Raw genomic sequence first — 16,442 nt, 5'->3', positions numbered from 1 at the left:
TTGCGGAACGGTAACGCTATTTCCCGTAACCCCTCTATACGCTAACGCTAAAAAACTGTCTAATACTAATCTCTTGCAGGCTATGTGCGAAAAAAACACTGAATGAAAAAAAAGAACCTACGCGACGACGCCCACCAAAAAAAAAAAAGAAAAAAAACGCAGCTCTGCAACTCCAACGAATATGATCGGGCACTGGGCGGGCACTGGGCAGCTGCGCCGTCGCACCCACGCTCCATGGATGGATGGATGGATGGATGGATGGATGAGGCTGAACCCTTTAAACCGGGCGGTGGCATACGCTACCTAGCCATGACTATTAACATATTTTGTACTTTGTGGTGGGTGAAATTTCACCCCTGCCTTGATTTTATCCACCAATCAGATGACCTTTGTTTGGTTATTTCTACCCGCTTAAAGTCTATTTTGCCTTCACTGTCCCTAAACCCCAATGCTTTGAAAAAATCAGCCCCGTTGCCTTGCACTGTAGGGTTAAGCCCTTTACAGAAAAGTATGAGGTGTTCAGCCGTTTCCTCTTCTTCTCCACACGCACAGCACAACGTGTCTATACCTTGGTACTTGACTCGGTACATCTTAGTCCGCAATACTCCCGTCCTGGCTTCAAACAACAAAGAGCTTCCCTTAGAATTATCGTAGATATTTTCTTTGGCAATTTTTCCATTGAAATCCATTGTAACTGACGGTCCATTGAAACTGACGCCAGCGCCGCCGCTCGGGCTATCGGAGAAGCTCATATCTGCGACATTCGTGGAGCCGCCGCATCGCATAGCCTCCGCCGGAGACTGCCCCGTACACTGTAATAACCCTGGCTACGGTGGCTAGATGGGTAGGTGTGCCGACCGGCGCGTCTGGAGCGTAGTTCACCACTTCTCCGCGTCATGACGCAAAATTGGCGCTGCGGTCAGTAGAACGGTTCCGCAGCGCGCGTCGCCTGCTACAGGGGGCTGGCGGCGAGCAAAAAAAATAAAGCCCGTATTGGAATAGTTGTATGTCGTCTGTTCGTGTCAGTTTCAAAGGTGAAGAGCTCCGCGTCTCTCGTACTGTTTGCAAGTTCCTAAGCGATGTGGAATGTTCCAGGTCGGAAAAATGACCGACGAGATTAGCGGCGGCATTGCTCCACCAAAGAAGACCACCAAGGAGATCGACTTACTGCTTCGCTCCGAACTGCAAGTCGGGCTCTAAATTTGTGAGAAAGACAGCGGAAACGCTCCGCTGTCTGACAGCGCAAATGTTCGCCCCGGGCTGCTCAGTAGCTTGCTAAGTATCGGTGACGTTAATGAGCAAGCGGTACATGTACCGAAAAGCGTACGTCCATGAGCCCCTCGACGTTGGAAATTTGCAAGCCGCACATCAGGTGCTCAGCGCCTGCGACATCGAGCATCCGCTGCGCTGCTACAGGGAAAAGAAAAGTGACTCTAGGCTTATATTCTATATAGCAGGCTATCTATAGCAAGGAAGTTCCTGCAAAGAACCAAGTGCTCCGATTGCTCAGGGACATTGCTGAATTCAACAGAATGAGTAGGTCTGGGCTGTTGCTCCCTTCTGAAGCACTAAAAAAACTGGTAGCATCGCTCGAAGACGCCTTCAAACTGTGCTTCAGTTTAAATGAGTTACGAAGGAACAGTATCGCCGACTTTGCATACTTTCTGCAGCTGAATCCTCTGAATATGATCGGCTGTGAGCGGCACAAGAAAGAGCTAACAAAAGATGTTGTAAAGTTCTATTCAATTACACGCCTTTACTTTCTTGTCAAGGGCAAGAACATGGCGCGTGAAAGCAGCAGGGAGAAGAGGAATCACCTGAAGCGGAGGCGTGTGCTGTGAATAATGTTATGATGTGGTGGACCAACGTTGCGACCTTGCTGGCGCTAGGCTATTTATGTTGGTGCGTCAAGTTATGAGAGCGTTTCTTGTATTTTAAATATATTCATGAATCCAGCCCAAGACATATTGCTTTATTTTATTGCAACCAAACAGTGAACCATATGCACTTTATTACCAACACAATTCGTCTAGTAACAATTTAAATACCGCAACTGAGGCAGCAATAAACACAATAGCTGGATTTCTCGAAATTGAAACTTTCCATATACCGTATAAAACCACTGCAGTTTTGTTTTATGCATGGAAAAAATGCATCTACGTATTTAATGCAATGGGCTGGAGCGCCGCATTTGTACCAATAAATGTGACCAATCGCCAAGCTAGAAAATTTACTTCAGCATATCGTGTCTTCTGAGTAGACGACAGTAACAAATTCCCCATTCTGGCTTTGCTTACTCTGCTCGAAACGCCATTGTATAACGCGTACTTCAAAGCTAAAGCAGAGGCAGCGATACTATCAAACACGCTGCTCGTCTACACAGCGCAGCCGACGTTGCGCGCAGCTAAGCCGTTCTACTGTCCGCAGCGCCACTTCTGCGTCATGATGCGGAGAAGTGGTGAACTACGCTCGGTCGGCACACCTACCCATCTAGCCACCCATGGTTTCCTTCCTCCATGTAGCCACCGTACCCTGGCTCCCCAGTGCAACTGAACCCGTGCATGGAGGAAGAAACCTCCATGCCTAAGTGCAACCAAAATGTTGCTGCCTCACATCCGAAACACTATGCTGTAAATATGCTCACACCAATGTGACGCCATAGCTTGCTGCAGGTAATAAAAAAGGTAAGAAAATGATATGCAAGCATTATATCTCATTATATCAAGCGCTGCCCAACCTCATTACGAGAACGCACTGAGCGTGCATGGCCTCCGAAATTGCTGTGCGGCGTTTCTCATTTGAAACGCCATACCTTTAGCATAGGGTCCTACATGTTCTGCTTAACGTGTTCGAAAAAAGATCGTGCGCTTACCGCTTCGCTGTTCTTGCTGAAATTTTACAGAAGAGTCGCATTTTGGAATCCACGCAAGCATAAACTAGTGTGACTGCCTGCCGGCAGCTACAGAAAGCAGCCGATCAGGGAGGGTTACCACATGTTTCCCGCCATGGAGGATGTTTGCCGCTCCTGCAACACGCGGCAGCCCTCCCTGAAATGCTACTTTCTGCAGCTGCCGGCAGGCAGTGACACTAGTTTATGCTTGCGCCGTGACGGCAATAGCTCTCATTCTCATAAGCGAAGGCAAATTTGCACTTTTTCTTAAAACCCAGGCTATTAGCTGTGCAAAATGTGCACTGAAGGACGTGGACTACGAAATGCGACCCTTCTGGAAAATTTCAGCAAGAACAGTGAATCGGTAAACACAGGATCTTGTTTCGAACACGTTAAGCGAAAGATGCATGCAGTTCCTGCATGCAAAACGGCAAAACATGTTCCTGAGCCTTTCTTCAAAACTAATTTTGCTTTGTGCTTCTCTGACTTCAAAAGAGGCCCAATCCATGTCACCCTGCACTGCCTCATTTGTCGTATTACCGTGTGCTCCCAAAGCCAACCGGCCTACTGATCTTTGGTTAACTTCCAAACCCGCCAATATATCCGATTTTAAGCATATAATGGCACTTGCGAATGTTAGCGCTGGCACCATTACTCCTTTCCAGATTCCACGCACCACCTCATACTTATTGTGGCCCCACCGTGCTCTGTGTTTCATTATTGCTGCATTCCGCTTCCCCTTTATTTTCAGATTATCTTGGTGGTTGCTTGAGTAATTCTTACCTTCGTTTATGTGTACGCCGAGGTACTTATATTGCTTCACTATGGGTATTACTTGCCGTTGAATTGACACCACGAAATTACTCGTGTGTTCATTAAAGATCATAATTCCTGATTTCTCTGTGCTAAACTTAAGGCCTAGATTTGCCGCTGCATTCCCACAGATATTCGCAAGTATCTGTAAATCTTTTTTATTGTCCGCTAGTAGCACAATGTCGTCTGCGTACATCAGTCCGGGGACCTTCTGTTGCACCATTTGTCCATTACGCATGTAGGATAAATCAAAACCTAATTCGCTGTTTTCCAGTCAAACGGCGACGAGCGCGCCCCCGCTCGGCGGTACAGGGAAGGGTGACATCCGCGGCGCCGGCGGCCGGAGTTTGCAAACTGAAGAGGTAATCTAGCAACGTTGGTTACTCTAGCCCTTTATAGCTTCGAGCATTGTCCTCGATGATGATGGTTGATGGCATAGAGTTTCCAACAGAAATGTTATGGTTAATGCCATGCCTCAAATAGTAACCTAGCCTGTCGGAGCTGACTGTGTGTTGTGATATTTAATGTAATATAACATTCAGCCTATTTACCAAGCCATACTATGCCTGTGAGGATCCCGTCCCCACCGCTTCCCTGCTTTTTTCTCACCAATATTCTAATCGTCTCTTGTTGATCACTGTAGCGAGCTCACCACTGACCAGTTGTTGACAACTGGGCCAGTTGAGGCGTTCCCACGATTTACAATATGCTAAGCACGAATAATAAAAAAATTATGCTTAACCTGCGTCGCACAAGTGAGAGCGCTTCTGAAAAGAGCCCCGCGTTTTAATCCACGTAAGTGTAGGCTGGGGAAGAGAAAACAACTATCTTATTGGCAACAGTTAGACAGAACACACCACTGAGTGTAAATGGTTACTTATTTTGCAGCTTTTCCCTTCCGCGTCTGGCCAAACGCGAAACTACGGTGTTTAGACGGGGGAGTTGAGAGCAACGGCGGCGGTTGAGTTACGGTGGCTCCATAGCGGAGTGTTGCAAGTAATCATGGAGGAAGGAAAATATAGGAGGGAGCACAGCGCAACGCGATTGTCGCCAACTGTGGTGGCCCAACATATGTGATAAAAACGTCACAGCACGGAGGATACGCCGGCGCGCGCGGTAGGTTTTAGTACTCCTGGTTGATTTTTTTTTCTTCAATACCCATTCGAAACCATTTGAAACTCTACAAATAAACAGAAGCAAGAAAAAAGAAGAGCAATCTTTTCCCTTCCTGTATGTGAACAGCTGCCGGCCGAGCGCGTACCGAATAAAAACTACCGGATCTCAACGCAAGAGGTCACGTGTTAGGCCACCACTGCTGGCTACACGAAGCGTTCGCTTGCCAAGGCTGGCTGCGTGACGTAATGCTCCCTCCTATATTTTTCTTCCTCCGTGTACAGTGCCTAGAATATATTTACTCCATGCAAGCAATTATGACAGCAGCGGCGGCGCTGCCGTCGCCAGCAAAATCGCTCCCCGGGCGGCATATCCCACACAGAAGGGGGGCGCAGAGCTGCACGCCTATTGGCTCTCGCCGCAGGCCACTTCCGCCAGCATGGCGGCGCCCAGCGCAACGTTGGCTTCCGAGACGTAAGGTTTGTTTACGCGACGCTGGCATGGAAGCATCGATCCCTTAACAGCAGCCACAGTTGTGCCTACAAATCTGGCAGGTGACAGTGGTCTGCCTTTTCCCGCCCTTCGCTATTCCTAAATAAACGCGTCACTGTTTTGATGATCCAAATATAATCTCACTATCAGGGAGGGAGCAGTCTACTTGAGTGGAGCAGTATTTTTTTACTTGGACCCCAACGACTGTCGCTTCGCGTCGGCGCCCGGCACCGCGGCTTCCGCCACGGCACCGGGGCGCAAACGAGAACACAGTATCCGCTTGCGCAAGAGCGGACGCTCGCGTCGCGTAAGCCCATAGAGTTTCTCACTGTAACACCTAGAGGGTAATCTGGCGCCACCGTCTATGCGAGTTTCTTAAAGGGCGGCGTGCCCTCATGGGAATGATGGGATATGTGTCTGCGAGGCTTGTTCTGGCTGGTGTTGAACAAGGCTTCGTATAAAACATGGATATGGCTACACAAATTATGCGTTAAGTAAAATCTACATAAAAGGCTTTCATTCACCCATATTACATCTCTCAATAAAGTTTACTCAACTGCAATACAGGATCAAGCAAAGAAAAGCAAGAACAGACGACAAGTTGTTCCAAAGCGAGCAATAATCTGGTCGTCTGCCCTCCAACTTTAGCGACCAGCTGATATTTTTTTTACGTTTCATATAATTGTGCATCCAATAGTAAGTCCTCAAAATTAAACAAAACATGTTTTTGTGTAATAATAAAGCTAAAGCAATTAAAGGGAAAATGAGACATCCACCCAAATGTAGCAATTGCTACAAAGGAAACCCATACGGATTCCGATCGAAAGAAAGCCTCGCAGTTGAAAAAAATTCGTCCTGGTCCGGGACTCGAACCCGGGACCACCGCCTTTCCGGGGTGGTGGTCCCGGAAAGCAGTTTCCTAAAGCTAAAGCAGTTTTTTACACGCTGTTTTAGCAGGAAATGAATCATTGTAACAGACGGAACGGTGCTAGCCAGGCGCGTCTTCAAGGCTTTCTTGGCTCTCCGAGTACGATGCCAATCCGAAGTCACAATATACCGGCATTCCCATGAATACCACTAGAGTTACTGGTAGCATATACAGTAACTCTAAATACCACAGCGCAGCAGCGCCAGTTTTCCCTCTAGGTAATATAAGAAGAAACTCTATGCGTAAACCAAACCTCAAGTCTCGGAAGCCAACGTTGCGCTGGGCGCCGCCATGCTGGCGGAAGTGGCCAGCGGCGAGTGCAGCTCTGTGCCCCCCTTCTGCGTGGGATATGTTTCCCGCGCTCGCATTGGGATCATGCGTACGCTGGTTCGAATCCCACCCGGGCTAGAATTTTTTTCTTAATATCACGCTTTTCTTTTTCTTTTTCCTCTCTGTTTGCCAGCGTGGTCGTTTGAACCCCGGTGCCACGGCGGCAGCCGTGGTACCGGGCGCCGACGCGAAGCGGCGGTCGTTGGGGTGTTGCGGAGAGCTCCAGTCAGGTAGACTGCTCCCTCCCTGATGGTGAGATTATATTTGGATCATCAAAACAGTGATGCGTTTATCCCAACAGCACGCTAGTCACCACCAGCCCAGCGTTTTCTCCGTCAACGCCTCCTCCGTTCCAACGGCGGCGGCTAGAAACATGGTACGCGCGAGCGGCGCAGCGTGGCGCCAGCGGTCAAACGCTGTACCTACTAGCAATTGGAAATACGCTCCCGGGCGCGGAGGTACGGCGCAGGTACGGCGGTTGGTGCCGCGAGTTTCGAAGCGGGCGTTTTTGTTCGCGATTAGAGGTCGCATATTTGACATAACTAGCGTTAAGCTAATGCATATCGTACCTTGTTAGCAGATGAGACAATCAATGACTAGCAGCTATCCTCTGATGAGCGGTTAAGTGTTAAAAATGCATTCGCTTCGGTCCCGTCACGGCCGGCACAAAGATTTCTCGCTGGTCTCGGTCGCACGCGTTCTACGTGCTTTCCCGAATCGTTGGGAGTGAAATAAAAAATGATTTCAGCTAATGCGAAGGATATTATGCTATTGGTGTGGGTAAAGAAAGCTGCACCGATTTCTAGGCTAGCAGTGAAGAGCTCCTTAGGTCATACTTCTGCGACGCACTGCATCCTGCTTGTCAAATTGGTTAATACTTACATATGATGCTTTAGAAATCATTCCTCATAAGAATTAAGTAAACAAACTTATTTTAGTCGCCAATGTGATAAACTAGAATGGTGGTGACCGCGAATAACACTCAAAAGGACGACAGACAGCACTTGATTATATGATTCAGTATAAAGGGTGTCCCAACTATCATGAACCAAGATTTAAAAATATGCAAATGCCACGTAGCTGGCCAGAACCAAGATAATATTGCTTACCGTCGCTTGAAGATACTGAGATTATTTTTTGCATACCACCTAATTACATATTTAGTCTTTATTAATTAATCAACTTCTCAAATACGATATTATAAGTAAATGAAAAGTGTCAATGAGAAAATTGTAGAGCAACATGAAAAACTCCCGATACAGCTTTCTGTTGCTTAACACGTGCTACATAAAACGTTTTGTCGCGCGAGAAAGAAGCCCGCGAATTGCCGCAAAATTACCGCGCGACCTGCCGCTCGAGGCACCTTGCATGTATTCGCGGGCTTCTTTCACGCCCGGAAAAACATTTATGTTGAATATATTGAGCAACAGACAACTGTATCGGGAGTTTTTCATGTTACTCGACAATTTTATCATTGACACTTTTCATTTAATTATATTTGAGAAATCGATTAATTAATTAAGACGAATTATGTAATTAGGCGAAATACAAAAATAATCTCATCATCTACAAGCGACGGCAAGCAACATTATCTTGGTTCCGTCCCGCTGCCACACTTTAAGTGCCTCATCGTCATCAGGTACCGAGAAAAGGGATGGTTGTTTTTCTGCTTCTAGCAGAAGCATAGCATGTTGTGCCGCCCGGCGCAAAACAGTGCGTCGGTCGTTTCATGTGCCACTTGCCATTGCTTCTTACGGCGTAGCAACGTGTAAAAATATTGTCGCCACAAGCAGGCACAGCGTGAATGCGAGCAGAAACGAGCGTGGAGCAAAAAGAACCAAACAGAATCATGCCAAACGAGCGCACTCGCTAGCTCCGGCAACAACCAAGTTATAGTTCGAACTACAGCACTTTTTTTGTTTGTCTGTTTGTTTTTAATCCAGCTGCCGTGGTGGAGCCCTCGCCAATCCTTCCTCAGGACTCGCGTGGAGCCCATTCAGATCTACCCCTGTGCCAGTGACCAAGGAGCTGGCTACAGGCTACGAGATGCAACCCAGCAGATGCTTCGTCCATAGAGAAATAAATTCAACAAGAAGGGACACTCGGCAAAAACTGGCAATAGGAAACACGTCACGCTATAGTATTGATGCCGAACGTTAGCTGCCGCGAGCATCGAAAAAGAAAAGAAAGTGAAATTAAGTTAACAGACATTGCTTTTTTTTTTTAATTCTTTGCCGCGAAAACTAAAACGCTTTGCGTATAAATGAACTTAAACTTTGCGACTTATTTTTCTTGCGTTACCTAGCGACAGGCCAATGACGCGCCAGATGCATGCGTCATCCGCCACAGCGCGGATCACGCATGCTCCACCAAAGCGAGCGAGGACGGCTGTTGAGCGCTCGCCCGCGGCGACCCGTCTGTCTCCCCCTCTTCTTCTTCTTCTTCTTTTTTTTTTTTTATGTAGCCTGGTTTCTTGGGCTCCCGGCGTATTCTTGCGTTCCTTCTGCACTGGGACAAGGCACTACTGCACTATTGGACTACGGCAAGGTGAAAAATTTTGTTTCGCAGTCTACGACGCGATTAGGCTTACGGCACGGGACCCAAACTTAAGACGCAGTTAGCGAAAAACAGCTCGGCCATCCTGGCGCAGTTAATTTGAGTTAATGAATCGTGCTGGGACATGTTTATGACGCTTCCTAGGGGAATATTGTAACTTATTTCGATTCTGTTGAGGCACACTAGCCGCACAGCGCGCTGTGACGCAGTTAGCGATAGAAAGGACAAGTTTGTGACGTTTTTTGTGGCCCCGCAACAACACTTACCTTCATTCGGTACTCACGCCTGTCGAAAACGCGATGGGCGATTGCCAAGAGTGATAACATGCGGTGTGCTGCTGGCGTCGCCAGGACGCGCGAAGGATAACGCGGACGAACATATCAGAAACTTGTAATTCGAAAACGCCGTCTTCTAAAGGACTGAAAACAGGCTTTGCACTCACGCATTTGTCTTGAGTGCGAGTAGAAGGCATTCTGCGAACGTCTAGCATGATCCGGCTGGGGGCCTCTCTTGTGTCCGTCTCTGTGTATGTAGCGTATACCGTCGCGTCGCCGGAGGCCAAGATGTAGAAGCGCGAAGTCGCCCGTGTATTTGTGCTAAAGTGCAGGCAATAATGCCCGGAAATGGGGGAATGCTTGGAAATCGAATGCTTTCATATTTTATGGTATTGTTTGGGATGAGTCGGGTATTTTCTACGCCACGTATGTATAAAAGCGAATTGCTTTTGTTTGTAACGCCGCCCATTTACCGCTTTCGCACGTTTCGCCTCTACACGCAGTATTCTATATGTTTAAAAACAAAATGACACATGCTTGTAACTTGCTGTTACATGGTTGTAAATGTAACATGCTTGTAATTTACTTTTTTTTCAGCTGATGCCATCCGGTGGAGCTTCATACGGGAACTACTGCTTACCTGGGGTCACAACGTTGGATAAACGCAGAGCAAAATATTTTCTAATTTCAGAAGTGGTCTTGCGTCTACTTTCTGAAATGGCACGTGGCGCAGATTCGATAGGACTTGACAAGATCGTTCGCAATCATTTTTACCAAATAATAAACCGATTCCGCACGAAGACCGTGCGCGGTCGAGAAAAAAAAAAAAAAAAAAAGCGCGGCCGGCGTGCTAACTAGCCTTCAAAATGCGCGCGCCCAAAACCGAAAACGGAAGTGGTTGATGCTGACCGCTTGGCGCGCTGCAGTCAATTCACCCACCACAACGTACAAAATATGTTAATAGTCATGGCTAGGTGGCGTATGCCACCGCCCGATTTAAAGGGTTCTGCCTCATCCATCCATCCATCCTGCTGGGCTCTATTAGAGTGTACTAGAATATGGTCGAGTGGGACGAGCGGCTGGGGCGGCGCATGCTTTGCAGTGAGGCGCCCGACGTGGAAAAATACTGGGGCGGCGCTGCGGTCGAAGTGGATTGGGCCGCATCAAGGTCGCGCCGTTGGAAACTGCTGGCGATACTGCTCGGCAGGGTCATTCGTACTACTTCGCGCGCTGGTATTTGCGTTCAGACAGCTCAAATGGGGTTCATAATTGCATATGACATGTATTTATGCCTTAAGAATAAATTCATTTCTTTCTCTTTTTTATTTTATTTTTTTAATGCCGCTCGGTAATTGCGCGTGCATTGCGGCCGCAGTGTCAGCTTTCATTCTACTATGTTATTGTACGGTTCCCTTCGGAGAAAAAAATATTTTTCTCGTTCTTCAAGCAGCATGTATCTCTCGTGTGTATTGTTGCGTATAGTTTTTAAGTTTTTCATCAGTAGGTCCTGCGAAACGCAGGAGAAACATATGCAACCTTCCTGCTTGCCGCTTCAAACAAATAAAACATAGCTGCCCCATCCGGCGCCTTGTCCTTAGATTTACGGGAAGTATTGTTATAGAAAAAAAAAAAGCTGCAGCGCAATTCAGTTCATTCAAATTTCCGTCTTTCTCGCGTAACAGAATGCGGAGTAATTGGTACGGCGTCATTTATTGCAGTCGGACCTCGAGCGCCGAAAACGGTTTTAGTTAATTAAATCAAATCAAAGGGGAATTTTATTAGACAATAATATAAAAATACGTACAAAGATGTACAAAATGCGTCCCATAGCCTAAAGCGGCCATTCTATATGCTAATCTTTGGCCGTAAGCCGTACGTGGAATTTTTTTTCCAGTCGATACTTCAAAAAAGAAGAAAAAAAAAAGAAGAAGAAAGCCTGCGCGGTAGCCTAATTAGTGGCTATATAGTATAGTGGATATGGTCTTGAGCTCGCGGTTTCAATCCAGGTCGCGGAATTCGATGGGAGCGAAATGGAAAAAGACTCGTGTACTTCTATTTAGGTGCACGTTAAAGAACCCCAGGTGCCAAAAACTATATAAACCGGGTGCCTTAATCATATCGTGGTTTTGCCACGTAAAACCGAAAATTTGCTTATAATAAAAAAAAGCAAAATGTAGGTGGCTGCGTTCTTCGGCCTATTTCTGGGGGTGTAAACAACATAAATTATTCTCGAGTCTGATTTCCGAGAAAAACCTGTCACGCTTATCCTACATTTCATGCATAAATGTAATGCCGTTCCCAAATCTATGACCGCTTAACTCAGCAGCTTGTATATTATAAACGGCTGCTTTCAGTTATTTGGTGCACTATCATGACGACCATAATAAAACAATTAAAGGAACCGCATGTCTCGCATACACGTAGAGATATGTGCAGATCTGTTGCGTTCGTTGAAGAAGATAACTGTGGCAGCACACGGGGCACTCAGTTTTATTGGGTTGAAAACATGGTGAGACTGTCAAAAATCCTTGTCTCAATCAAGTTAGCAGATTTACAGGCTGCCCTAAAACGGGGCATTTATATTGATCGAGAGCTAGGAACTTGTTAAGCAAGACTTATTACCACCCGTCCGTTAATTCTCTCAGGAACTGCTCCTCTGCGCAACAGCCACGACACCCCGGCAACACAATCATTCGGAATAAAAGTCCTCAGTTGCATCGGTCACTCACCTTTGAGACTTCAATGGTGCTGTTATGCGTTACATTCGAAAACTACTAGTCGGCGTCGCGAGCGCGCGCACACACACACACACACACACACACACACACACACACACACACACACACACACACACACACACACACACACACACACACACACACACACACATATATATATATATATATATATATATATATATATATATAAGATGGTTTGGCTGCTATGAATATTATTTCGGCGAATGCGGGTTTATTTGCAGTATTTACTAGTAAGTGTGTTTGTTACTGCACACACGTGCGCTTATTCTCCGGTCGGGAGTTCTCACTTTTTTAATTATTGCATTTAGCATATTTGTTATTTTTTCCCTTACACATATATCGTGAATATACAAGTCTATGTACCCTTTGATTTAATTACCTAGAAATACATTCGCCATTCTTCGCGCGACGCAGTTAATAAACCTGGTTTATTTCACTCTAATATTGTTCTCTTCGATCATTGTCCCTGATCAATATCCAGCAACAAGAAGCGCGCGTAAAATGACGCGGTATCAATAATAAAATTTTCAACGTAGCCTTCATGTGTGGAGATACCAGTTACTTTTAGAGGACAGTGGTAAAAACAGCAGTTCACCTAGCTAAAACTACATTTGGTACCGGCCGTCAAGAGTCATGGGCACACCGAAGCAACTAAAACATTTTAAAAAAATGTACTGCACAGAGGTTCTGCGAGAAAAACTGGGCGTCCCGCGCTCGCTAGCAGACGACGCGCTTGACAACGACAGCAAAATTGAAGACGTCGCGATGTATAATCCATGCCTCAAATGTATATGCTTGGCAAAATGGTGTAAACATAAATTTGCAGTTGAAATAAAGCACTATTTTAAGAGTGTACTATGCGCAATCGGCCTCGGCGCCCGCAGCGAAAGTACGTTGAATATGCCGCGGAGCGCGTCTCCGCCCCAATCCAGTTCGCTCGCAGCGCCCTCGCGCTTTTTTTCCACACACGGCGCCTCAGCGGCAGAGCGCCGTTCGGCCCACTCGACCATTGTCTAGTACACTCTAGCTCTATGGGAGTGTGAGCTACGGTGGCTAGATGGGTAGGTGTGCCGACCGGCGCGTCTGGAGCGTAGTTCACCGCTTCTCCGCGTCATGACGCAAAATTGGCGCTGCGGTCAGTAGAACGGTTCCGCAGCGCGCGTCGTCTGCTACAGAGGGCTGGCGGCGAGCAAAAAAAAAAAAAAAAATAATAATAAAGCCTGTATTGGAATAGTTGTATGTCGTCTGTTAGTGTCAGTTTCAAAGGTGAAGAGCTCCGCGTCTCTCGTACTGTTTGCAAGTTCCTGGGCGATCTGGAATGTTCCAGGTCGGAAAAATGACCGGCGAGATTAGCGGCGCCATTGCTCGACCAAAGAAGACCACCAAGAAGACTTACTGCTTCGCTCCGAACTGCAAGTCGCGCTCTAAATTTGTGAGAAAGACAGCGGAAATGTTCGCCTCGGGCTGCTCAGTAACTTGCTCAGTATCGGCGACGTTAATGAGCGAACCGTACACCGAAAAGCGTACGTCGATGAACTCACCGACATTGGAAATTTGCAAGGCGCCCATGGAGGTGCTCCGCGCCTGCGACATCGAGCATCGCTGCGCTGCTACAGGGAAAAGAAAAGTGACTCTAGGCTTATATTTTATATAGCAGGCTATGTAGCAAGAAAGTTCCTGCAAAGAACCAAGTGCTGCGATTGCTCAGGGACATTACTGAATTCAACAGAATGAGTAGGTCAGGGCTGTTGCTCCCTTCTGAAGCACTAAAAAAACTGGTAGCATCGCTCGAAGACGCCTTCAAACTGTGCTTCAGTTTAAATGAGTTACGAAGGAACAGTATCGCCGACTTTGCATCCTTTCTGCAGCTGAATCCTCCGAATATGATCGGCTGTGAGCGGCACAAGAAAGAGCTAACAAAAGATGTTGTAAAGTTCTATTCAATTACGCTCCTTTACTTTCTTGTCAAGGACAAGAACATTGCGCGAGAAAGCAACAGGGAGAAGAGGGATCACCTGAAGCGGAGGCGTGTGCTGTGAATAATGTTATGATGCGGTGGACCAACGTTGCGACCTTGCTGGCGCTAGGCTATTTATGTTGGTGCATCTGCTGACTCAAGTTAGGAGAGCGTTTCTTGTATTTTAAATATATTCTTGAATGTATTGTTTTATTTTATTGCAACCAAACAGTGAACCATATGCACTTACCAACACAATTCGTCTCGTAACAACTTAAATACCGTAACTGAGGCAGCAATAAACACAATAGCTAGATTTCTCGAAATTGAAACATAAGAACTTACTAAATATCACGTAAACACGTTGCCATATACCGTATAAAACCACTGCAGTACTGTTTTATGCATGGGAAAAAATGCATCTACGTATTCAATGCAATGGGCTGGAGCGCCGCATTTGTACCAATAAATGTGACCAATCGCCAAGCTAGAAAATTTACTTCAGCATATCGTGTCTTCTGAGTAGACGACCGTAACAAATTCCCCATTCTGGCTTTGCTTACACTGCTCAAAATGGCATTGTATAACGCGTACTTCAAAGCTAGAGCAGAGGCAGCGATACAATCAAACACGCTGCTCGTCTACACAGCGCAGCCGACGTTGCGCGCAGCTCAGCCGTTATACTGTCCGCAGCGTCACTTCTGCGTCATGATGCGGAGAAGTGTGGAACTACGCTCGGTCTGCACACCTACCCATCTAGCCACCGTATGTGAGCTCTTGTTGCTTCGTCGGCATGGAGGGAGTATAGTGCCTAGAATATATTCTAGGCACTATAGAGGGAGCAACCTATATATATATATATATATATATATATATATATATATATATATATATATATATATATATATATATGAAGCATGGAGAGCACGGCAAACTTTGGTTTGGCTCGTCTTGGCGTGGTGTTTTTCGCAAATCTGGTGAACGGGGGGGTGCTCATATGCGAAATTGTGGTGATACTTGACAGTACGCGAACCAAAAACCCAAGTGAACTGTGCAAGACAATATAGGCTATATATTTTTTTTTCCTGTGGCGCCTAAACCACCTGCCCTGCGTCAAGAGGGATCAGGAACAAACTTACTACAACACGCGCCGCGCTGTCTGACGGCTGCGTTGCTCCCACCTCCCCCTTTTAGCCACCGTTAGAGCGTTAGAGTGTACTAGAACTATTCTAGTACACTCTACCACCGTAGCGGAACTACAGTGGTTCGAGACAGTCGTACGTGCGTGGAAGCTGCGTCGATTGACCCGATTTAGCCAGCGTCTGTTCCGAGCATGGTTTCTCTTCCGAGCAGTCAAAAGAACTGTCAAACGCTGCCGGACTACTTGGAGCGGTAAACACATGTGCAGCAGCCACGCGCTCGTAGCTTTCCCTTCATAGCCACAGAAATTTGTCCCCGAGTATAGCTGGACTGAGGCTGCCAGCTCATTAATCCGCTGTGCAACATTAAAGATTTATCTCCGTCTCTTAAGTTGCGACGCGCATTTATGCTGCACTTCTAACAAAGAACGAGCCGGAGACACGCTTTCCGTAAAATGTATAACGCGATAAGGGTACGTTGCAGGCAGAGACAAGTTAGCGTATTATGCTCGTTTTGCCTGTAATGTATGCTAGAAAAACAAAAACCACGTGTGCATCATACACAACAAATAGCAAGCACACACACAAATATAAGGGTACAGTGAGTCATCAATTGTTTCTCGCAGAGCAAGACATTACACCAATTTGCTAACCACATGTGTGTCGAACATGTGAGCGTAAGCGCGAAAGGACATGTGCAATGAGTATAGATGCTCTCGTGATTTGCTGCCGCAGATCGAGTTCAAAATGCTTGGGACACGGGTCGCATGTGAGTTATCGTGTCTTGTTGGGCATATTTGCAGAATACAAGAGGAAAAACTGCATCCCCTTGAAATAATTACCGCAAAATTTGCAGCGGTGAGCCCCTACGTTTTGCAGACGGTATTTCAAAGCAACAGCGTGGGGCCAGCCGAACGCCTAAGCCTCCTAAGCTTCTGCAGCCGCCTCTACCTAAAAAAGCTACTAGCGGGTGGCGTTCAGTGGCATACGCATTCACAGTGGCGCACCGACGGGGGGGGATTCGGGGGTTGTAACCCCCCCCCCCCCCCCCCCCCCCTGAGGCCGACTTAACCCGCCCTTTTGTTTAACCCCTTTTCTTTCCTTAGGCAACTAAGATGTAAGACGCGCAATCGTCTGCACACACGCAAAAAGCGCATTTTTTTGACAATTTGCTGTGAAGAAATCGAAAT

Source organism: Dermacentor silvarum, chromosome 1, assembly GCF_013339745.2.
Source record: "Dermacentor silvarum isolate Dsil-2018 chromosome 1, BIME_Dsil_1.4, whole genome shotgun sequence".
NCBI lineage: Eukaryota > Metazoa > Arthropoda > Arachnida > Ixodida > Ixodidae > Dermacentor > Dermacentor silvarum.
Note: the sequence above shows the minus strand (reverse complement) of the source record.